The following is a 23001-nucleotide window of genomic DNA, read 5'->3' as shown; positions in this document are numbered from 1 at the left end:
TTTTGTAATAAAATGTGAGAAATAAAGAAAGAATTTTTTTCACATGTGTCTATGTGCATCTGTTGGAGATCATTGATAGATATGATGGCAGATAAATGTAGAAAGGATGTTGCATTGCCCCTGAATCTACACAGGTCTGGAAAGCAAAGGTAAAACTAAGGTGAGGTGTGAGCTGGGATTTTAAAATGTTCCTATTTTTGCATCAGGTAATGTATCCTCAACTGGGGAATTTTATGGAGGGAATGTTTTCCATCAAAATTGTGAATCAGTGTGTATGACAGTTCAGAAGGAGGAAGTGCCCATGATTAATGTCATCTGGGGACCCTGAATCCATGAGCACAGCTATTTTAAACTAACTGCAAGTTACACCCACTGCCACAAACTATCTTCCTGTGCATCCCGCACCAGCAATTATCATCATTAACTTTGTGAGCTACGCTGTTATAAAGCAAAGGAAAAATTAATAGTCATGAAACCTAGAAGAGTAAGTCAACATCAACAACACCGATTGTTCGACTCGAGCTGACTTACCCTGTCGGCCTCCAGTATTAGGAGACAATGGCTCGTGGATCATTTGTTCTGAGTTCATCCAAAAGTTTGGTTCTCATCCTTCCTCATCTCCTTTTCCCCTTCACAAAAGAAAGTTTTACTTATTAGAGTATATAAAACACAACGAGAGAGAACAGATAAATCAGGACCCCAGGGAAATGAGGACTGAGTAGCTAAGTGATTGATAATAGGGAACTGGCAAAACGCATTCCATGAGGTTATATTTGGCTCTGAGCTTCCTGGTTAGCAAGGCAAAAAGTGGTCAACCAAGAATCAATCTTAGTAACTTATCAAATGGTCAAGGGATACTCCACCTTTTCTGGAACTGCAGGTGGAGAAGTTTCTTCTGTATATTTCTCTAAAGAAGTGAAGGTGACAATGGACTTGTCTGTTGTAAAGCATACCTATTCTCATTACCTCCATCAAATAGTGAGCAATGTTTTCATTGAGTTCATGTGTAATCCATACTCCCTCTCTGTCTTACGGAGAGGAAGTGGGATGTATATATTAGTCATGGTAGGGCTGCAACAAAGCAAAACCTTAGCACAATAAGGTTCATTTAATTCTTATATATTCCCAGTGAGGGTCAGTGGGGGGCTCCCTTTCATCTGGCAATTCAGGGATCCAAGCTCCTCCATCTATATCCCAGGGTCATTGCTGAGAGCTTGCAGGTGGTCTACCCACTCAAATACCCCACCCAGGAAGCAGCACCCATCACTTTGTGTCTTGCTTCATGGGCTAGACCAGGTCCCACAGCCCACCTACCCATGAGAAAGTGTGGTCCTCTCTGAGTGCCCAGGAAGAACATGAACTGACAAGCTCCACCATGATCAGGAACTTACACCGTGGAAACAGGAGGGAGGATAGAAACCCCCCCCCCCCCCGTTCTTTAGAAAGCACAGGATGCTGGTCCCATTACCTGTGTACTTAACCAGCATTTTTGAGCAACTATTTGCTGCTCTCCACTGTGTAACGAATGAGACTCGACACCTGTCTTCCCATAGCGAGTGAGGGCAGAGATGCACCCTGGGAGAAATGACTCCCATGAAGACCCTGGAGCTTGCTGGGCCCTTAGCTTCCTGTGGTAAGGCTTTGCCCCCACCTCGAAGTGATGCTGACAACCCTAGGGGAAGATGACCTTGACTGCGAATGCCTTTCCTCTGTCTGTGGAAAAGCACGCAATTGATTTCGGGAGGCATGTGAGAAATCGGTTCCTCATACACAGGGTGAGCCCTTAGCCCTTAGCTTAACGAAAATTACGCTAAGATACACTCCTTTCCTTGCAGCTATCTGTATTTCAGGGCCAGGGGAGTGATGGGGACAGCATTGGATCCCAGGAGACCATAAGATGCTTCAAAGTATCGTGCTCATCTCCTGAAAATGTCTGTTCTTTTCCAAATGCCCTGCCCTGCAAATGCCGTTCCCTCTGCCTCAGTGTGAAACTCCTTTTCTTCACCGGAAGTTATCTGCCCTTTAAGACTCAGCCTCAATATAACTTTTTTTAAATCCTCACCTGAGGATATTTTTTTCCCCATTGATTTCTAGAGAGTGGAAGGGAGGGAGGGGGAGAGAGAGACATCAACAGGAGACACATTGATTGGTTGCCTCCCCTACGAGGTCCCACCAGGGCTGGGGAGCCTGCCACCCAAGTATGTGCCCTTGACTGGGAATCGAACCCATGACCCTTCAGTCCACAGGCTGACGCTCTAACCACTGAGCTACCGGCCAGGAACCAAATATAAGTTTTGATGTGAAGCCTTCCCTGACTGCCTACATGTCACATGACGGGAACGGTCACCCCACTTATCACCTGTGCCCTGTCTTCATAAAGGTTCACTGAGGACTCCTCTCCCCACCCCCACTCCCGCTCCCGCTCCAACTTGCCGCAGCTGAGACTGCTGTCAGATGCAGCTAGCCTTTTAAATTCAAATATATTCCTGTTGATACCGAGTGTTAGTGATCTGCTTTGGCATCGATGCCACATTTTCTTTCGGAACTTGAGATTGCTTTTTTAAATATCTAAGTAAAAATATGCAGTTTGGTAGATGAAAAATGTCTTTGAAACTCTAGGCTCTCTCTCTCTGAAGAAATGTCAGAGAACTGAACACCCTCACCACCACCCTCCTCTCTTGGCCACCCTCCTCCTCTCTTGCCCCGTGAATAGGAAAGGGATGGGGAGGGCCACTAGGTCTTAAGATTGGACGTCAGTGGTGACCAGCTGCAGGGGGGAAGGGGGGAAGGGGAGCAGAAGCCAGAATTGGCCCTGATGGCAGTGGAGACATGTGGCTGTGACAAGTGGGGTGAGATGACTGTCAAGATGTGGAAAGAAGCAGGCAAGGGTGGGGGATGGTTGCCTGAGAGGCAGGTGGAGGGAAGACTTCTGCAGAATGCCAGTGATGGGGACACGTTTGTTACACTGGAGGGAAGGAGCATGGCAGCGCCAGGGCAACTGACAGGCAAAGTCACAGTGGGTCCAGAGCAATGGCTGTGCAGGTGAAGAGGTCCCTCTCCACCCCCACCCCCACCCCCAGGGGAAGAGGAAAGGGAAGTGCTCTCCAGGCGCATTTGCAGGTGGAAGATGCCTGGGGTGGATGGAGTTCATGCTGATGAGCCCTCCCCTTGAGGTGAAATCCAAAGTGACAGGTGGGGGTGAGTCCGCAGGGGGTGAGATCTGGAGTTGCTGAGGGCCCTGCAGAAGGGAACTGAGTGGAGGGTTTGGAGAAGCTGAGCACAACTGAAAACAATTAGTTATTATTATGGTCTCCATGTGACACAAATCGCTTATTCAAAGGGTTCAGGGCAATAATCTTTTGTTAGGACTTCCCTCACAACACTCCCCCTCCCACACGCACACACTCCACCACCACCTAATAAAGAAAAATCTGGAAAGAGAGAGACAGCTCTTGGAATCAGAAGGGACACTTCCTTTCTCCGCCTACTTAATTATCTGGCTTTTTGAATTAGGGGTGGAAAGCAAGCTTGCCTTGTTTTTATTCAGTTTCTCTCTTGAGCTTGCTCCCATTAATAAAGCAGCGTGGTTCCGTTTAGCTAACTGCATGCATGATTTCCAGAAGCCACCTCACAATGTGGCAGGAACACAGCCTCTGGCTAAGCAGCAGCTTAACCGCACTGTGTAGAGAGGAGCTGGACAGCCAGTGCCTCTGAAATCCACTTAAGAGTGAAATCGCCGGGCTGCAATCCTGACCTTTCCCTGAGGCTGATTGGCAGACTGCAGCTACAGGCCCCGCCCATCCATGCTTCCCATCAAGTGGGAAGCCTGCGTCTGTGTGTCCTTCTGTCCTTGATGGGCCACCAGCCTGAAGGCTGCTGGGCATTTTGGAAGGAGAGATAGATGCTGCTTAAGGAACGGTCATCGAGACCAAAAAAAGGAGGAGGGGGCATCCAAGGGCAAAGAGAGGAAAACCTTATGGAAATCACGTGAGTTTGGTCTACAGTCACCCACTGCCTTCTCAGATTTGGGTCAGGAAAGAGACTACCCCAGTGGGCTTTCTGATGTCAACCCGGATGCCAGACTGTTTGAGGCACCGTGGGCAGGAGGAAGGTCAAGGAACAGGAATAGCATGACTGAGCTTTCATTCCATTTCGTGAGTGTAGATGGTGTGTGGGTATAGCACAGCTGGTGAAGGGCAGAGTCTGCACCCAGGCTGCCTTGGTTCAAATCCTGACTCCTCCACTCACTGTGTGGCCTTGGGCGAGTAATGTAACCTCCCTGCATCACACTTTCCTCATCTGTGTAACTGAGGATAAAAGTTACCTAGTCCTGCACATTACGAGGATTAAACATGTAAAGCAGTCAGCATAGCGCCTCTCCCATGGTCTGTGCCCAACTGATCTGGCCCATCATGATGCTCTCGCTGCAGTTAACTCTTTAAGGACCTGGAACCTTTGTTTCCCCATCGGCAGAGAAGGGACAATGGGGTCTTCAGTTAAAAATAGATTAGAGAGAATGCGACATGTCTGGCCCGTGGTAGGCACTTGATTTGTGGCCACTGAATCTACACTTACTGATTTTTCTCTTGCTGGGCCTACAAAAATGTAAAGGGCTTGGTTTCTCCAGACAAAATGTGTAGCAACAGAAGATATTCAGCTCCCAGTATGGGCTCTGGGCTCAAAGAGAACTCAGTTTGAATGACCAGTCTTCTTCTGTTCGCTTCAAACCCTTGGACAGGCTACTTACCCTTTCTCTGCCTCAGTTTCTTCATTAAACGGAGAACAGTAGTATCTACTGTGCAAATGCACTGAGATAAGGCAGAATCTGGACCACAGCAGGGCCGCAGTGTGGAATGCACGCTTCTCGAGGACAGGGTTTCCCGTGATATGCTACACCTATGAGCACACCTGGCCCAGAGGAGGACTGACCGGGAGGTGAGGCAGGAGCACACCTGTGTCAATTTCTGAAATGAGGTGTGGCCCAAGGGGAACTCATGATTTCATCTCTAGCTCAGAGGGGTCAAGCTGGTGCTCACATCTTCAAAGCCTTCAGTATCAGATGAGCAGGTATCACTGATAGCTGAGTCTTAATTTTGTCAGTATAGTTATCTGCCAGTCTTCCAGAAACGTAACTATTGCTCTGCAAAAAGCTTCTCTGCAAGGGTTCAGGGGGCACTTTTACTAGTAAAGTCCTAAGTGACTGCCAGGGAAGAGGCTTCCCCACGCCATGGATGGCCACGCTTTGATGGAAACAACACGAGTAGATATCTGGTTTCCATGAACTAATCTATTAATTTAAGTCTGGCCAGAAACAGAAATACAGTCCCTGCCCTGGTTTAAACATAAGTACTACAGGACTCTTGCTTATGATTAGCGAAGATGCTGGAAGATCCTAATTGGCTTCTACATCACACTTTGAGAACCTTTAAACCAGGCTCCCAAGTCATTGAAGAATTAAACAAACTGCAAGGATAATTTAAAGAATTAAAAAAACTGCAACGATGATGAGGCCAGTTACTATCGGTTGAGCACAGGCTATGGGAGAGGCACTGGCTACATGCTCTACGTGTTCTAGTGCCTCGACGCTGCAGGCTTCATTGTTCACATCTAGAAGAGAAGCAGAACTTCTCCCCTAAACATAGTCTGTAAAACCTTCCTTGTAACCTGATTGGGTCAACTTAGGTTGGCCCACACATACAGCCCTGGATCTCTGCCAGGTGATCACTATCATCTGATTGTTTTAGGCTAATCGTGATTCCCATCTGGTATAGGAATGGGTTGTGGGGAAATCTGGGTTCCATTAGGAAGGAGGAAATGGAGGCTAGATGCCGGCTCCACAACCAGCAGTCCCCCCTTACGTAGGTGCTGAACACTGACTTGGTGAAATGATGAATAAAAATGAGTGTGTGGCCTGGCGCTCCTAGGAGCTGTTCCACTGGGGAAGTCCACCCGTAAAGTAGGAGGGCTGGGCTCTCACTGATCTAGGCACAACTTCTCACTGATCTGGGCACAGCTGGGTCCTTTCCAATCTGATGCTTCTACTCCTCAGCAGTCCTCTTGCTCAGAGAGGTTAACGTAAACTTCTCCAGCCATGTGCAAGCGTGTCAAGACTTTGCAGGTGGTGTCCATGTCTCCCCATCTCAGACCACTTCCTTGATTCTAGAGCGGTGCTACTTCTCTTATCTGCCTTATGACCCAATCAGCGCTCATTCATTTTTAAGAACCAGAGTCTCTCCTGGAGACAGTCAAGGAATGACAGCCCTTCTCCCCAAGCCTGTGTCCCCTAATGAACCCAACTCATTTCTCAGGGAGGTGGTGAGGGCAGGTGGTAATCTGGGCCTGTAGACTCTGATGAGTCTATCTTACAACACCAGCTCCACGACTGACTCTTAGGAGGACCATGGGAAAATCACGTAACCTCTCTGAGTCTCCTTTATCCACAGAACAAGGTGTTCATAAGTAAAGCAATGCCTTCCCCACCTCAAAGAATGGGCTTTGGAAAACTGCCAGGGTAGTAGGAGACTTTGGATTTGGGGAAATTAAGATCTTACAGAGACTTGGGGGGAAGAAGGGGAAAACATCAGTAGTAAACCCATGAAAGGTCTCATGAATATATATGTTCAATTTTTCCTAAAATAGAGTAAAAAAAGACATAAAATGTCAGTGCCATTTAAGACATATTAAAACGCTAATAACAAGTGCTAGCCAACTAATTTCTATTTGCCATCCCTGGCTTGTAAGAATATTGCAACATCTCTCTCCCCTTAAGTTTAAAGGAAGATACTGAACATTCAGACTGTTGGTGAGAGGGAGATTAAGAGTTTGTTGGTTGGCTTGTTTGCTCTCGGGTTCAGGTCTCCATCCATATTGTCATTGCCTTTCTGCTGGTTTGCTTGGGCATTGTTTTCTCCTGTTCCCCAGAGACCCAGCTCAAGCACCTCAGAGAGCAAATCCCATGCACCATCTGTCTACAGGGGCCTGCTCCGCCCCTAGGGCTCCCAGTCTCTGGGAAACACTACACTTTCCTAGTCAGCCAAGGAGAAACCTGGGCACCGGCCCTGACACCTTCCCCACACCAGCCCCTCACCTGCAACAGGTCCCCAGATCCAGTCATCCACCTTGAAACACCCCATGAATCCGCCTCACTCAGGGCTGTAGCTTAGCTTTCATTATTTATTAAAACCCCTACAACCATTTCCTTTCCAACCAGACTACACGAGGCAGCCGGAATGGAGACAAATTTGATTCTGCAGCTCCCTTTCTGAAAACCTTTCAGTGCTTCTAGTTCCATCTTCCTAGGCCCCTGCCCCAAACCTACTCCACCATAAAGTATACCCTGTGGCCCCCCAACTATTCAAGCTGTATCGACTCCCCCTGCCTTTCCAACAAGCTGCTCTAATTGCTTGAACATTTTCCCCCACCCCCAGCCTGGCTAGGCCCTCTTTGCCCTTAAATACTCAGCTCAGATTTCACCACTTTGTGCCTCGGTTTTTTCACCCCATAAAATGAGCACAATCTTGGTACTTACCTCATAGGTTGTTGGAAGGAAGAAATGAGTTAATCCCTGTAAATCATGAGGAACTGTGCCCGGCAGTTTGGTCAATGTTAGCTATTACTGTCCTGTCCAGGGATCCTTGACGCTGAACCGTATTCCCCACACTGCCCCACACCTCCCTCACCACGCCCCTTGACAATCTGAACGCAGGTGGAATCACTAGACTTCGAATTCCTTGAGAGCCTACACAGGGTCCCGTTTACCTGTCTCTGCTCAGAGTAGGGCCAGGGGCACCGGAGGGACAAAGTGAATGTTAGTTGAATGAATAAATGTTCGGGCCACGCGGCCCTTTGCCACTCTCTGAAAGTCGTTCCAAATGACTTGTGGCAACTCTCTCTCACTAGGACTTCTGACAGCATAGCCCGAGATGTCTGGATTTCTGCCCCGGCTCTCACTAACCAGAGGCACACAACCCCATCAACGCGCTTGTTAGTGGCATGACAGGCGGAGTGACTCTCTCCTTCACTTTAAAAAGGGAAAAAAAAAAAAAGAAGAGGAAAATGACTTAGTCCTCACTGTCAACTGTGGCAAATAAACGTCGCTATTACACACTCCAGAACTCAAGGAGCAACACGTAATTAGGCACAGGTTCAATCAGGAGTGAGAGGCAGGCTGGGTGAGAGCTCCGAGTACGAGTGGCTCATTTGCACTGCAGAAGAGGGATGTTGATGTTCATGCAAATGCTGTCTCTAAGATTCCCAATTAAATAAACACATTAATATTTTTAAGGCCCAACCTAGGCGAAATGCTCTTCCTGAGAAAAGGTGTAGGGAAGCTGTGTAGGTGTGTTTCTGAGTGGCAGCAGCGCATTTATTATGCGTTGACTTGTTTTCTGATTATAAAACTAATATATTCTCATTGTGAACACCTTGGAAATATATAGAAAACAATAAAGAAGAAAATAAAAATCTGTAATAATCTTATCATACACTTGGTCCTGTCGCCCACTGGATTTGCTCTTCCTACATTCAGCAACTCACTCAGTAAATGATCTCATCTGCTCCTGTGGCTTTAAATGCTGTCTTTATGCTCATGATTCTCACATTAATATCTCCAGTCCCATCCTCTTCACCAGGCTCCAGACTAGATGTCAAGAGATAGAGCCTTGTGGATACTTAATAGCATCAGAAACTCAATTTGGCCACAATCAATCTCGTGTTTTCCACCCTCTCCCCACAAAACTGTTTTCTCTTCTGATCTTCTCTTTTATTAAATGTCACCACGACACCCAGTTGCTTAAGCCAAAAACTAGAAGTCATACCCTAACCTTCACACACATTTAGTTCATCAGCAAATCTTAACTCTACCTTCCAAATACATCCCAATTTCCTGCATATCCTCCCTCTCTACCACCATCACCCAAGTGCAAGAGGCCAATATTTGTTGCTTAGAATTTTATAAGACCAGTCCCCTAGCCCAGTGGTCGGCAAACTCATTAGTCAACAGAGCCAAATATCAACAGTACTTCTTCAAAATAGACTCGCCCAGGCCGAAAACTGACTTCTGCACATGGGCCACGAAGTTTCAATCCCACTGTACATGCGCCTGCATGTGGTATTTTGTGGAAGAGCCACACTCAAGGGGCCAAAAAGCCCCATGTGGCTCGCGAGCCGCAGTTTGCCGACCACGGCCCTAGCCCATGTCCCTGCTTTCTCTATTCTTTGTACTGGAGTCAGAATGATATCTGGTTGTTTTCTTAAGTTAATAGCTAAAACATTGCAAAAACAAATAATTTCAGGTCTTGATTCAAGTAGAGTTTCAGAAATCAGCACCTACTGTGGCTACATCAGCAGTGTCTGAGTTGTAAGATAGTACCCCAGTTGACCAAGAGCAAGCTTGGAACTCTTCATTGGTTTACCTTTCTACCTCTACTGAATGAAGTGATGATTACTTCTTTTATTATTTCACTAGAGGCCCAGTGCACGAACTCATGCACGGGTGGGGTCCCTCTGGGTGGCCTGCAGGGATCAGGCCGAAACCCGCAGTCCAACGCCACCTGCAGCTCCTATCTGCTGCTCCTGCTCATCCCAGCCCCACTATGCCTGCTGCGGGCTTGAGCCCATTCAGTTCTGATTGGGAGAGTCTTGCGCTGCCGCAGCAGTGCTCACCAGCCATGAGCCCTGCATCTGGCACCCTCCCAAGGGGAGTGGCCTGCGGGATCGGGCTGAAACCAGCTCTCCAACATCCCCTGAAGGGTCCCGGATTGCGAGAGGGCACAGGCCAGGCTGAGGGACCCCACTGGTGCACGATGATCAGGCCGCGGAGGGACTGTGGGAGGGCTCCAGGGTATGTCCAGCCCATCTCACTCAGTCCCGATTGGCCAGACCCCAGCAGCAAGCTAACCTACCGGTTGGAGCATCTGCCCCCTGGTGGTCAGTGCACATCATAGGGACTGGTCAACCAGTGACTGTTTGCCCCCTGGTGGTCAGTGCACGTCATAGCCAGAAGTTGAGCAGCCTTAGCATATCATTAGCATATTATGCTTTGGTTGGTTGTTCAGTTGTTCTGCTGTTTGGTCTATTTGCATATTACCCTTTTATTATATAGGATACCATGAATTTCCAATCTATGACTCAAGTGAACCAAAGGTATAACTTTAAAAATATTTTTTCTCATAATTAAACTTTGTATTTGTCTGGAACCATCATGTTGTCTGGTGACAGAAAATTCAATCTATTTAATTCTGGATACACTCAATCACTTCAGGTTTGTTTTCTGTCTCCTCAAGTTTAAACTCAGCCAATGTGGATTTTCTCTATGCCTTCCTTCTGCTCACCACCTGAGATTTATCTAAACCAGGGGTCCTCAAACGATGGCCCGCGGGCCACATGCAAATACAAATATTGTATTTGTTCCCGTTTTGTTTTTTTACTTCAAAATAAGATATGTGCAGTGTGCATAGGAATTTGTTCATAGTTTTTTTTTAAACTATAGTCTGGCCCTCCAACGGTCTGAGGGACAGTGAACTGGCCCCCTGTTTAAAAAGTTTGGGGACCCCTGATCTAAACTGATGGAGGTAGTGGGGGTGGGGAAGGCCTTTATAGGAACTGGTTTACAGCTATCATCTGTCCTTGCTAAAATCTAAGAACTTTGTTTTTTTTGGTCTTTGGTTAACTCCACTTTTACCAGGTAAGATGGACCCCCACCCCACCATCAATTCCAGGTGTCAATTGATCCAAATGATCCATGCCTGACCCTCTGTCAACCATTGCTGGACCCTCTATCAACCATTGCTGGACACAGGAGGGTTCCAGATACTCTTCCATGACAGTCTGGGGTCACGCACAACAGAACAGTCTATCATGGACTCTCCATGGACCCTGCTGCCATTTCCTCTCTAGCCCACCGTGCTGCCTCTCTTGGGTCGCACTTGGAAAGTTCTGTACAGGTCCTTTCTGCAGGCTTTCCAAACCTATCCACGTGCTCTGTCATCTCCTGGCCCAGGATTAAGCTTACCGGGGCGGAGAGGATTAGTGTGGTAGACACGGAGCCACAGAGCTACCCAGATCCCTCTTCACAGAAGGCCTTGTGCCCAGCTGCCGGGAGCAAGTGCAGTCGGCAGATGGTCTCCAAGCTGTCAGCTCCTCCCAGATGCAGAAAGTCACCTTGCCCTTCCCAGAGCTGCGTGTATCTGATAACTGAGTTAGGTAAATGTCTAGCCATTCCAACCAACACAGGACAACTCTGGTGGTAATATTTACTCCAGTGTCCTACTGGCCCAGGCTCTGTCAGGCTTGCATCCCGATCCATCTCCTCCCTCAGCCAATCCTGCTTTCTTTCCCTTCCTTTCTTAGGTGTTAATTCTTCATCAGCATTTTGCACCCAAACTTCATCTCACCGTTTACTCGTGGAGCACCCAACCTGCAACATTTGTGAAGCTGAGCCACGTTCAGGGTCCCTTCTGAGGAACACTCACTGCAACTCTTGCTTCCCTGGGACCCTCTCCCATCAGCCCCCCAGCTCAGCCCCTGGAGTCTCCTCAGGATCAGCAGAACTAGACCAACCATTTAAAACTCTTTTAATATATTTTTAAACTTTGTATATTTCTTTATATTTCAAGTATTTTTAATATATCATCCTGCAATCTACCCAAGCCTGCTGTAAACAGCATGGCACCTGGTTTCTGGCACAGGAAAAGCCATGCTTTTGAAACAAAAACTTTTTTCTATCAACCTGGGTTTTTGTGTGTTTTTGTTTGTTTGTTTGTTTTTTGCCAGGACTTTAAGAGGCTCTTTTGAAACTCAAGATTGAGAATTCATGCCTTTGTTCTCTTTTGTTTGGCTGTGGCCTGCCTTCCTTGAGGCAAAGAGCTTAGAGTGCCCTAACTGTGGCCGGAAAGACAGAAGGTTCCCAGGGTCTAGTATAAAGGTGGAGGCATGTGTGTGTGTGGGATATGGAAAAGGCCTGGGTTAACACAAAATCTTATCCTTGTTTGCCAGATACCTGTAGCCTTCTAAATACCACTGAAAAGAGGTAGAGCTCAAATCTGTTCTGGTTATGAAACCCAGACATGGGAGGCTAAGCCACAAGAAGGGCGAGAACTCTAAAAAAATATGCAAAGTCACCTGAAAGAGAGAGCAGCACCAACAAGAGTAGGGCTCTGTTACATCTCAATAGATATATGACCCACAAGATGGAGTTAGAAATGTTAAGGGTTATAAAGAGAAAGAGTCTCAGAAGCTGATGTGGACAGTTCTATTGGCAAGTCCCTCCCCCCTGTGTTGATTGATAGATGCCAAACATCTGTAGTATTCTGTGACCGCCGTAGCCCTCAAGGAACCACACTCTGTTTAGTCCCTGTGACATGCTTTAACCAACAGACTACAGAGGACTAAGCCTAAAAGGGCATAAGCCTTAAGAAGACCTGTTTGCTTCAACTTTTGTGCTTTTAGGAGTTCTGAGCCCCATGTTAGGAGTCTGGAACCATTGTGGGGAAAACCTACGGACAAGCCATGTGGAAAGAGAGATCTTGAGATTACTATATGGAAAGAGAGGAGGCACGGCCATCCCAGAATCCCAACTGAGCCCAGCCCCCACGGGCCCACCAACACAAGCAGCCACATGAGTGGCCTCCAGTCAGACCAGTGGAATGAATTGCCCAGTTGAGTGCAGCACATTATGAAGAATTATATGAATCTCTATGTTTTCTGTTTTAATCCCACTAAGTTTGGTGGTGCTTTGCTATACAACTGTAGTCAACTAAAAGGAGGTTGTAGCTTACAGACTTCAAGTCTTCAGGGCAGGCCCTCCAAATTATAAAATGAATTCATCAGACATCTTAATTAATGCCATTAAATATTCAATTCACCTTACTCCCTCTGTGCCAATTCCAGGCTCATGCATCAACCTTCCAACCCAGCCCGACCCCCCAGCCTCTGCCCTGCAATGCAGTTCTGACTTAAGGGAAAGAAGGCACTAGTAGAAGACTGTGGAGAGCTTTCTTCCTGGCTGGCAGAGGCTCACTTCTCACTGTGTCCTCACATGGCCTTTCCTCAGTGTGTCCGGGCCCAGAGGGAGACCAGACACAAATCCCAATGCATCAGTGCCCTACCCTATGAGCTCATTTAACTGCAATCACTTCCTTGTATGCCCTATCTCTAAATACAACCTCGCTGGGGTTCAACCTGTGAATGCTGGGGAGACACATTCAGTCTGTATCAATGGTAAAGATTTAGACCAGTTAGGTCGTAGAGAGGCAGGGAGTTGAGGAAGTTCCGGTTTAGTGGCCATTATTTTCTGTGACCTAGGATACAAGACCATCTGTTGATGATGAGTGGGATCTGGAGAAGGAGGGAGCCAGAGGAAAGGAACAACGTGTGGGAACAGAGCAAGGGAAGGAGGAGGCCTTGGCAGGAAGGCTTGAGAGCCCTGCTTGCAGGTGAATGCATAGATCTGAAATGAAGCTTCTTCAGAGCATGGTTAAGCACTTTCATTTGGGAGCCATCTTAGTTCAGGAGCAATCAATAGTCAGGAGCAGTGAATTTATCCTGGGTAAGAGAGGAGAGAGAGGAAGAGGGAGAGAAGGGCGGGGTGGGGGTGGGGGGCTGAATGTAGTTGAAGAACAGTCCTTAGATCCAGGTGAGATTAGTAAAAGAGCAAAAATGAGATGGGATTGGGTGGGAGGGGAAATTTAGATGGGATCAGAAATACTGGGATAAAAGTAAAGAGAGGGCTTAGGAGTATCTTAAAAATAGCCTCTCATTTCACAAGAACCCATAAAGGTTAATGGTTCCATTTGTGTCTAAACCTGAGAGGCTGGTTTGGTAGCTGCTTGAGCGACCCCCGGCCATGCTCTGTGCCTTTCTCTCTTGGGTGGACCGCTTAGCTCACACACTCATCTGTCGTGTCGTCTTTGTTACAGAGCCATGGAGCTGATGGGAGGTGTGTGTGAAACTGTATTTATAAAGAGAGGCTCCTTAAGGAAGAACCATTCCTGAGAATTTCCCCAAGTCAAAGAGACCCATTTCTTTAGCAGAGAGAGGTGATCAGCTGAGGTGTTTGTAATACATTAATTACAAGTCAATGGTGGGAGAAGTCCTCCTAGATTGTCCCCAATTATGCCCATATCCCTGGCATAGTCCTGAGGCCACTAGCTCTGCCACTCCTAGACATGTGACCTGGGGCTGTGAATGAACTTTCCTGAGTCTTTTTCCTCATCTTGAAAACAACTTCCTTCCCAGGGCTACAGTGTGGGCAGAAAGAGATCACGGATCTGAAGTAGTGCAAGGGTTAGTCATAATTACTGTTGAAGTACCCACCTATCATAGGCTTCTTTGAAGCTTATCTTTTTAAGAGCAGACTTACCTAAAAGGATGATCTGGGATAGGCCTACTGCTTCGAATGAAGTTCCTCCGAGGAGGAAAACAGACAGATGCTCGAGTCCACGAAGGAACAAAAGCTTGGTACCCACGTCGGAAGCTGCTCCCGGGTCTAAAGCAGTGGTCCTGAGCTTTAGCATGATCCGAGTCACCTGGAAGGCTTGTTTCCACATCGGTGCTGCCCTCCAACACCAGCGTTTCTGATTCAGCAGTTCTGGGCGGGGGCCATGTATTTCCCCGTCTAACAGGTTTCGGGGTGCTGCTGCTGTCCAGGAGCCCACCCTTTGAGAGTCACTGACCAGAGTCCTCACGCAAACCCTCGTCACAGCCGAGTCAGCTCCACGTCCTGTGGGCAGAGGGAGACATTTCTCATTTCACCGACGAGTGAGGACTCTGTTCCTCCCCCAGTCAGTGGTCAGAAGTGACAGTCATTTCCCTGGCCCCAGTGGTCCAGGGAAGAGGGCTGAACCACACACCTAAATGGATGGGTTGGATCAATCATTAAGCAGCTGTTTCTGGAATGACTGCGATGAGGAAGCCACACGATGTGGAAGGAGCTTAGGGGCCGTTCCAATGTCCGGGCTGGGTTCCACGGGGCTTTGGGAGCTAGAAACGGAGCCAATCAGGATAAATGTTATTTTTACTGGAGACAGCCAATCAGAATAAACGTTATTTTTAAAGCAGGGACAGCTGTGCGACTGACAGGTAAGGGTAAAGGGAATGTAAAGTGTTGCCACCTGGCTTCCAAACCTCCGTCTCATGCTTGGTAATCACCAAGTTTGTCAATTTGAGTCCAACTTCCTCAAAAGAAACTAAAAACAGCGGCCACTTGCCTCTCCCGGCCTTCCCTGGATTTAGGGGACCCGATGGAGACTCTGCCAATCAGTGCAGTGGCTTCAGACTTCACCAGAAGTTAAGGATCTGAGAATCGTGAAAATCGACCCACCAGTGGGTGGGGCAATTCCATGGAGCTTCTAGAAGCCTCCAGGGCAGCCGTCCAAGAGACATCACAGGCCTGTTGGTGGTTTCAGGTGTGTAAGCTCCGGTATGTGACGCCCAGAGAAGGCTGCTCGGTGCCTTCACCAGGGGTATTTTTTGTTTTTGCTATTTTATTAAGTTTTGCTCGCAGGTAAGAACCCTGGTCCATGGAGAATAAGTTCAAAATAAACTCTGGAATCCAAAAACCTCGTTTGGAGTTCTGCTCTTCCATTTCTGGGTCACTTTGAGCAAATCTCTTAACCTAACAGCCTTAATCCCTTAAACTGTAAAAAAGAAGAGTAATTTCTACATAAAGGCAGTGGGGGGATAAAATCAGATAACTGTGAAAATGCTTTGAAAACCGTATCGCCCTATAAAATTGTGAGATTCTATTTTTATGTAAATGTGGACTGACACACCCAGCTTCTTCTCAAAAATTAGTGAGCTTTTCCCCCTCTGCTCATCAGTGCCTCAGTGTCTCCACTTCCAGCACTTTCACAATGAACTGTAATTAGCTGTTTACTCATCTATCTGCCCCACTAGACTGAGTTCCTCAAGGGTAGAGCCTGAAGGGACCTAATAGGTTCACAGCAACTGTCAATGGTATGAAAAAATAAGAATATTTGCTGGGCCCGTGGCCAGTGTGCTTAGTAGTTAGAGCAGTGGTTCTCAACCTTCCTAATGCCGTGATCCTTTAATACAGTTCCTCATCTTGTGGTGACCCCCAATTTCATTGTTACAAATTGAACATAATTAAAGCATAGTGATTAATCACAAAAACAATATGTAATTATATATGTGTTTTCCGATGGTCTTAGGCAACCCCTGTGAAAGGGTCGTTCGACCCCCAAAGGGGTCATGACCCACAGGTTGAGAACCGCTGAGTTAGAGCATCAGTCCCTGCACTGAAAGTTTGCAGGTTCAATTCCTGGGCCCCTATTGGGGCGAGTGCAAGAGGCAACTGATCGATGTGTTTTTCTCCCATTGATGTCTCTCTCTCTCTCTCTCTCTCTTCCTCTCTCCCTGTCTCCTTTCCACTCTCTCTCCAAAAAAAAAAATAAAAAAAAGAGCCCTAACCGGTTTGGTTCAGTGGATAGAGCGTCAGCCTGCAGACTCAAGGGTCCCAGGTTCGATTCCGGTCAAGGGCATGTACCTTGGTTGTGGGCACATCCCCAGTAGGGGGTGTGCAGGAGGCAGCTGATCGATGTTTCTCACTCATCGATGTTTCCAACTCTCTATTCCTCTTCCTTCCTCTCTGTAGAAAATCAATAAAATATATTGAAAGAAAGAAAGAAAGAAAGAAAGAAAGAAAGAAAGAAAGAAAGAAAGAAAGAAAGAAAGAAAGATAGATCCTCGAGTGAGGATTAACAACAAAAGAAGTGTCCCAAAATATGTATACATACTGTAACAGCTGATGGCTCAATTTTGCAAATGAAATGTATTTTAATAAACACTGCCTTTATAATTATTCAGAGTGTGCATACATATTTTCAGGGGGGCACCCTGTATTTGCGGGGATCTCCATGAGCGTCGCAGGAAGTTTCCAGCTCAGGTGCAACTCCCACGTTCTTCCTCTGAAACCTTGTTGAACTGTAGCGAGATGCCCCCGTGGACAGGGAGTGATCAGATGGAAGGCGCTCCTGGTGAGGCTCCTGTTTGTCCTGCAGGTGGGAGTGATGGACACGGTGGAGGAAACGCGCCTTAATTGGAAGCGTGTGAAACACCTCCCAGGTGCTAGGTTGGGTTGTAAGTGCCATCTGTCCTGCCACAGAGGACTAAAGGGAGGGATGCCTCTCTCTGGGTTCCGGGGTCAGTGTCGGCACCAGGACGAGCTGTTGCTATTAACTTGTCTGTGCTCCACCTGGATAACTGCAGGTGGAGGACTCGGTCTGGGGTTTCCACTCTGACATCAAACGGATGATGCAGTGGCAGGTCTCCAGTTCCCAGGTGTTTGGTTGCATTTGTTGAAGGGAATTCTGGGTAGAATGAGAAGTAAACTTTTTTTTTTCTCTATCCTGGAAGGTTTTTGTCAATATACTCCACACTATTTGATGTTGGATCTCCAAGTGGCAGAAGAAATGAAATTTACTTCTTTATTCTGGCCCTTTCTTGTCTTAAGCATCTACTTGTTATTCACTCCACAATTACGGAATTCCCATCAAGAGGCCAAGCCCTGTGTTGCTGGGTCCTGGGGACACCAAAGAAGGTATGGTATTGCTTCTGAACGCAGGAAGTCCTCGATCTTTGATGAGGGGTGGGGGAGGGGAACATGGAAGCAAAGTCCAGCATATGTAGTGGAAATATAACAGAGGTATATACAAGGAGTTCTGGAGAAATGGGGGGGGGGGGCGGGGTGGAGAGAAAACCTCCAGCTATGTCCAGGGGTCGCAGTCCCTGTCTGCTGTTTTCTGTCCCTCCTCCTTCACTCTGTATGAAAGCTGTCTCCTCCACCGTTAAGGTCCAGCAATTCCCTTTGGTCTAAGCTAGTTTTACTTTTGGTTTCAGGCATATATACGACTCAGTGAGTCCCTCCAGGAGTCACACAAGCTCATTCAGATGGAGCCACATCTGAGTTTCGGTCTCTCACCTAAAGGAGGGCTGGGGGCTGCCGACGAGAATGGCACATGCAACACCATGAGAGAACAGGCCTGCCTTGGGTGTGTTGAGATGTTTGATACAACTGCCTGCTTATCACACAGTCCAGATGGTTCCAAACATGCCCAAGTCTGAGACCCTTTGCTTTGATGAATACTCAGCTTGTCAGGTGGGTGCCAGACTTCCTGGGGATCACTTCATAAGGCATATAGATGTCTAACCGCTATGTTGTACACCTGAAACGAATATAATATTGTATGTCGACTGTCATTGAAAAATAAATTTTAAAAAATTTAAATACCCAACCAGTCACATCTCAAGAGCCTTCCAACTTTGTTCCTTCATTAAAGCCGTTATTCCAACCTGTTAACCATCAGGCTGACCCTGTGAAATTTAAAAGTTTCACCCTATGTCTTAGGCTTTTGCAGTGGCTGTAAGCTTCTTGAAATGACCAAACAATTAATGTATCTAATCATTGTTACCAAGGGAAGGGGCTTCCTTTCCTGAGAAATGCTGGCCCCTGTGGTTGGGGTGATGTTCTGCCCTGACCCCAGCAAATGAAGGCAGTGAATAATGACTCTGCACACACAGGAGGACTGCTTGCTTGTTGCCGTTTTTAGGGTGGCATTCTATACTTTCATGATGATGATGTTAATGCCCCTTTGCCTAAACCATGCATGAACCTCACACCTTAAAACGAAATAAAACTCAGTGAGTAGCAGCCCCATTTCAGTAACAGTAATAAAAATAATAACATCCATGTATTATGTACCTTCTCTGTGTCCAGCTCTACGCTGGGTGCTTATATGCTTGATCCAATTTCTTTTCAAAACACGCCTGTGGTAAGTGTGGTCAGCCACGTTTTAGAGAAGAAACTGAGGCCTTGGAGAGTTTAAATAATTCGCCTGCAGGGAGTGGAGGCCACAGCTGGATTCCTAGGCACCACACAGACACCTCCGCCTCCCCCATCCCCTCATCCCCCAGCTCCCAAACTCAGTCTCAGTGTTCCCTTCTGGGGGAGTGAGTTTCTGATCTTTTCAGCTTCCACACTGGGAAGTGCGCTCCAGCAAAGAAGTCGGGGAAGGGAGGGGTGGCTGTGAGGAAGGTGGTCAGCAGCGGCTCCCCCTCTGTGTCACGTGGGACAAGGTTGCAGAACCTGGAAGGGAGACTAATGAAGAGGGCTGGTGACTCTTCCAACATCCTATGTCTCTCACGTGGGTGGCTTTAGAACGTCAGCCTTGGACGGTGGTGGAGATTTCAATAAGAACCGCCTAACATCACACTCAAAAGAATGGCTGAACAGAGGGGAGGCCACTCACGGTGTTCAGACCCGATGGGAGGTGCTGGCCGGGGAAGTGGCGGCTGGTGTCAGACAGACCCGGGTGGACCCAGCTGTGCCACCTCGGAGCGCTGAGACACAGGACAGATGATTTCAGCTTCGAGCCTCTCTTTCCTCATGACAAATTAAGCCTAATAAACCCTATTCCACAGACTGATTATAAGAATTAGAGGTAATCCATGTTCAGAACCGCCACGGAGCAAGGGGAAAAAATAATACTATAATCATAGCCATAGCAATGATGTCTCCCTCAGCACGGCTATTGCAGATTCACGAATCAAATGGGAAATGTATTACCTGGGGAGATGAAGGTCTTTATTAACCACAACTTTCCAAGATGTGAACGATTTTCTTGGTGATCCCAGGACACTTTCGAGAGCAGCACCGATTGGTAGGTGGAGGGAGTCTTTTTACGGGAATGTTTTCCTTCCTGTGTGTTGTGGGAGGGGCAGAGGCAACCACGTTATCTCCAGTAAGTTCCTCTTGGATGCAACCACCGTGAGCCTGTAAATCCTCACCACCGAGTTTACAGCTGATTGATTGTTCGTTCCACATGCTATAATTGCTTCATTAGAGGCTTCAGATGGTTCATTGTGTTGGCAACTTCCTGTGAAACTGTCTGCACAATCAGGGCCAGACACATGCCACTTGAGTCATCAGGAACTGAAGCGTTTGTTTGTTTGTGTTTGTGTGTTTGTTTGTTTTCAAAAGGCAGCATATTACCCGGGGCTTAATCTGAGGCTGGGTGAGCTTCCGCCAGATGGGGGCACCATGCGGACTGACAGATCTCCCCCCAGTGATCTCAGCGTGGCGGGGCATCAGTTACCATCCATTCATTAACGACTTCCCGATTTCTCGCTCCAGCCCTGTCTCTCTCATGAACTTCAGAGTGAGATAAGCAAATGCCTCAGGATACTTGGATTACGCCCCCACACACACACCCATCTTCAAGTCAATGTCTGCAACACTGAATTTCCAATCCCACTGCACCCTTGCTCCCCTGAGCCCTGTATCTTCTCCTGTCCCCATTTCAACAAGCAGCATCGCCACTCTGTCGCTCCTCTCCCCTTCATGCTGCCTGTCTTTCTCCTTCGCACGCCTTACCATCTAACCAAGCACCTCTTTCCCCCAATTTATCTTGTTGATCGTCTTACCCACCCTGGAATGTTAGCTACATGCAGCAGGGACTTTTGCTTTGCTCACTGCTGTAAACCCAGAACCTAGAAGGGTATGCAGCACATAGCTAGGGCCAAACAAATAGTTAGTGAACCTAGTCTAAGTCAAGCATGTCAAACCCAAGGTCTGCATGCCTCGTTTATTTGGCCCGTGTTAGCCTTTGAGTTTGACATGCTTGCTCTAAGCCATTCACAAACACCCAGCACAGAGGAGATCCTCAGAAATAAAGAGCATGGATGAGCAGAGGTGAGGGATGTATCGAGTCCCTCCCCAGGTCTCACTCAGGGGCTGGTAGGCAACCTCCCTCACTTCCATGGACTTGGTACAGGGCAGACAGGCCTTGCTTTTCTCCCGGGCACCCCTGTCAAGCAGGGATCTGTGCTGAGGTTCCTCCGGGGGTGGACTCCTGACCTGGCTCCTGGGGAAGGGGAAGCGGAGCTGCAGGCTCTGGGGAGGAGGCAGGGCGGGGCTGCGACACAGGCTCCAGCTCAGTCGGAGCAGCAGATGGGGCTGGGGACAGCGTGGCGCGGGAGCCGGAATTCTGGCAGAAGAGGGACGGGGTGTGTGCCAGGGCTCCCGGGCGGGCTGGTGAGAGGACGGGCTTCTTGTTAAGTTAATTGAGGTAATTTCTGCTGCCACCTTTTGGATAGTAACAATATTCTCCTTCTACCAGCCACTGCTCATATCTCTACCTCCCGCCACATTGCACGGTAAAGAGGCAGTGCTCTAAATTTAGCTGCATTTATTTAGCTATTCCGTAAAACTTTGTCACTTAAAACATAATTATAGGATTTCTCAGGCAGACCGTAGTACACGGAGTGCACCAAATTACAGGTATGACTTAGAGATCCAACTGGGGCCATCAAATAAAATTGACAGCAGCAGCCTAATTCTAGAATAATCTACATGGCAGCTGAAGATACCGTGTTCCTTAGGCCCCTCTCCTTCATCTGCACATTGAGCAAAAAAATCAAAGGAAACAGAAGGAACTAAAGAAAGTGATCTCTAGGTCAAGGTGCAAACCCTGGGGAGCCCAGCCTCCTGCTCCGCAGAGCTGGGAATACAGCCAGGCCCCCAAAGTCAGGCGTGTTCCCCCGAGTTTAGTGTTCACTGGAGCCTCCCTCTGTCCTTCCACCCAGCCAAGAGCCTGACATACATGGGTGACCTCTAGGACAGGACCGTTCTTTTTGTTTGTTTTTTTAAAATACATTTTTATTGATTTCAGAGAGGAAGGGGGGGAGAGAGAGAGAGAGATGGAAACATCAATGATGAGAGAGGATCCTTGATCGGCTGCCTCCTGCACGCCCCACGCTGGGTGTCAAGCCCAAAACCTGGGCATGTGCCCTGGCTGGGAATGGAACCATGACCTCCTGGGAGTTTCATGGGCTAATGCTCAACCGCTGAGCCATGCCGGCTGGGCTTTTTTTTTTTTTTTTTCTTTTCTTAAAAAAAAAAGTTCTTTTGAGTCTTCTGTGATTACAAAATGCAGAAACCAAAGTTAGCGTTCCAAGGGAAAAATGATGCCTGGGAGGAGAAGAACGGGTCCCTCTGCGAAGTGATGACCCCACTCAGCAGAGCCCGGTGGACATAAAAGCCACGAAGAGATGAATAATTCTGTTTCTGATTCATGCCACACACACAGCCGCTCCTGCCTGCCGAGTGCCCACTTTGGTACAGTCAGTCCCTGGACACACAGCAAACCAGAGGGAGAAGGGAGATCTGTTCATTCTAAAATCTTCTATAGATACCACAGAAGAAGGGCCCAGGTGTAGAGCCTGGGAGGACAATTGGGCCCAGGGGCAGGGAACTGCTGGGAGTGGCGCCGCCCTGCTGGTGACCAGTGATGTCTGTGGATTTCTCCCTCTCTAAATCAGACTCTTTTCTTCCCAGATGGGTCATCGTGGCTTCCAGGCAAGAGTAAAGGGCTCTCTGGCCAGATGTATTTCCCTGGGGCTCTGGGTGGAGTCGAGGGTCCGGGGCTGTAACTAAGCCTCCCGAGTTAACGCTGGCACGTCTGGTGGCCTGGAGTTCCCCCAGCATGAAGACAGCCAGTTGGTCCGGTTGAAAGGGATCTTCCAGGTTTTCTAGGCCAACCTCTGTGTTTGTCAGAGCTGCTGACTCAAGCCCAGAGCAGTTAAGTGACTTGTCTCACACGACAGGGCAAGGTGGTAGCCTGCGTCTTGGTCCAGGGCTACCATTTTCCAAGCAACTCTGGCCCCGTGGCAGGAGCGCTGGCCCTAGAGCCAGCTGTTCTTCGATTTGAGTCCAGACGCAGCCACACAGGCTTGGCACATCTCTCCGAGCCGCTGTTTCCTCTATAAAGGGGAGGATCATGCCTGCCGGGCCCCCTGCACTGTGTGGTTTTAAGGATCAAAAGATCTAGCCGGAGGGAAAGTGCTTTGCAAACTGTAAAGTGCTGACCAGATACTGCTTTCTGTCCTATTTTCTCATCCACGGCTCAGATCCCAAACGGGCCCAACCTTCTGACTTCAGCTCTGAACAGAATAGCATGCAGTGGTCGCCAGGTGACTGTGTGTGGC

General features: G+C 48.0%; 1 long non-coding RNA gene across 1 annotated transcript; it reads right to left on the bottom strand.

The window, feature by feature from the left end:
- Positions 1-536: 536 nt before the first annotated feature.
- On the bottom strand, positions 537-18174 carry LOC106725001. The gene is made up of 4 exons (XR_001360839.1): positions 17939-18174; positions 14850-14979; positions 14360-14719; positions 537-629 (listed from the first exon to the last, which is right to left on the bottom strand). It is a non-coding gene; the product is annotated as an uncharacterized LOC106725001 (long non-coding RNA).
- Between the last annotated feature and the right edge of the window lie 4827 nt (positions 18175-23001).

The sequence above is a fragment of the Myotis brandtii genome, unplaced genomic scaffold (assembly GCF_000412655.1).
Source record: "Myotis brandtii unplaced genomic scaffold, ASM41265v1 scaffold13, whole genome shotgun sequence".
NCBI lineage: Eukaryota > Metazoa > Chordata > Mammalia > Chiroptera > Vespertilionidae > Myotis > Myotis brandtii.
This window is presented reverse-complemented; position numbering and strand designations above follow the sequence as displayed.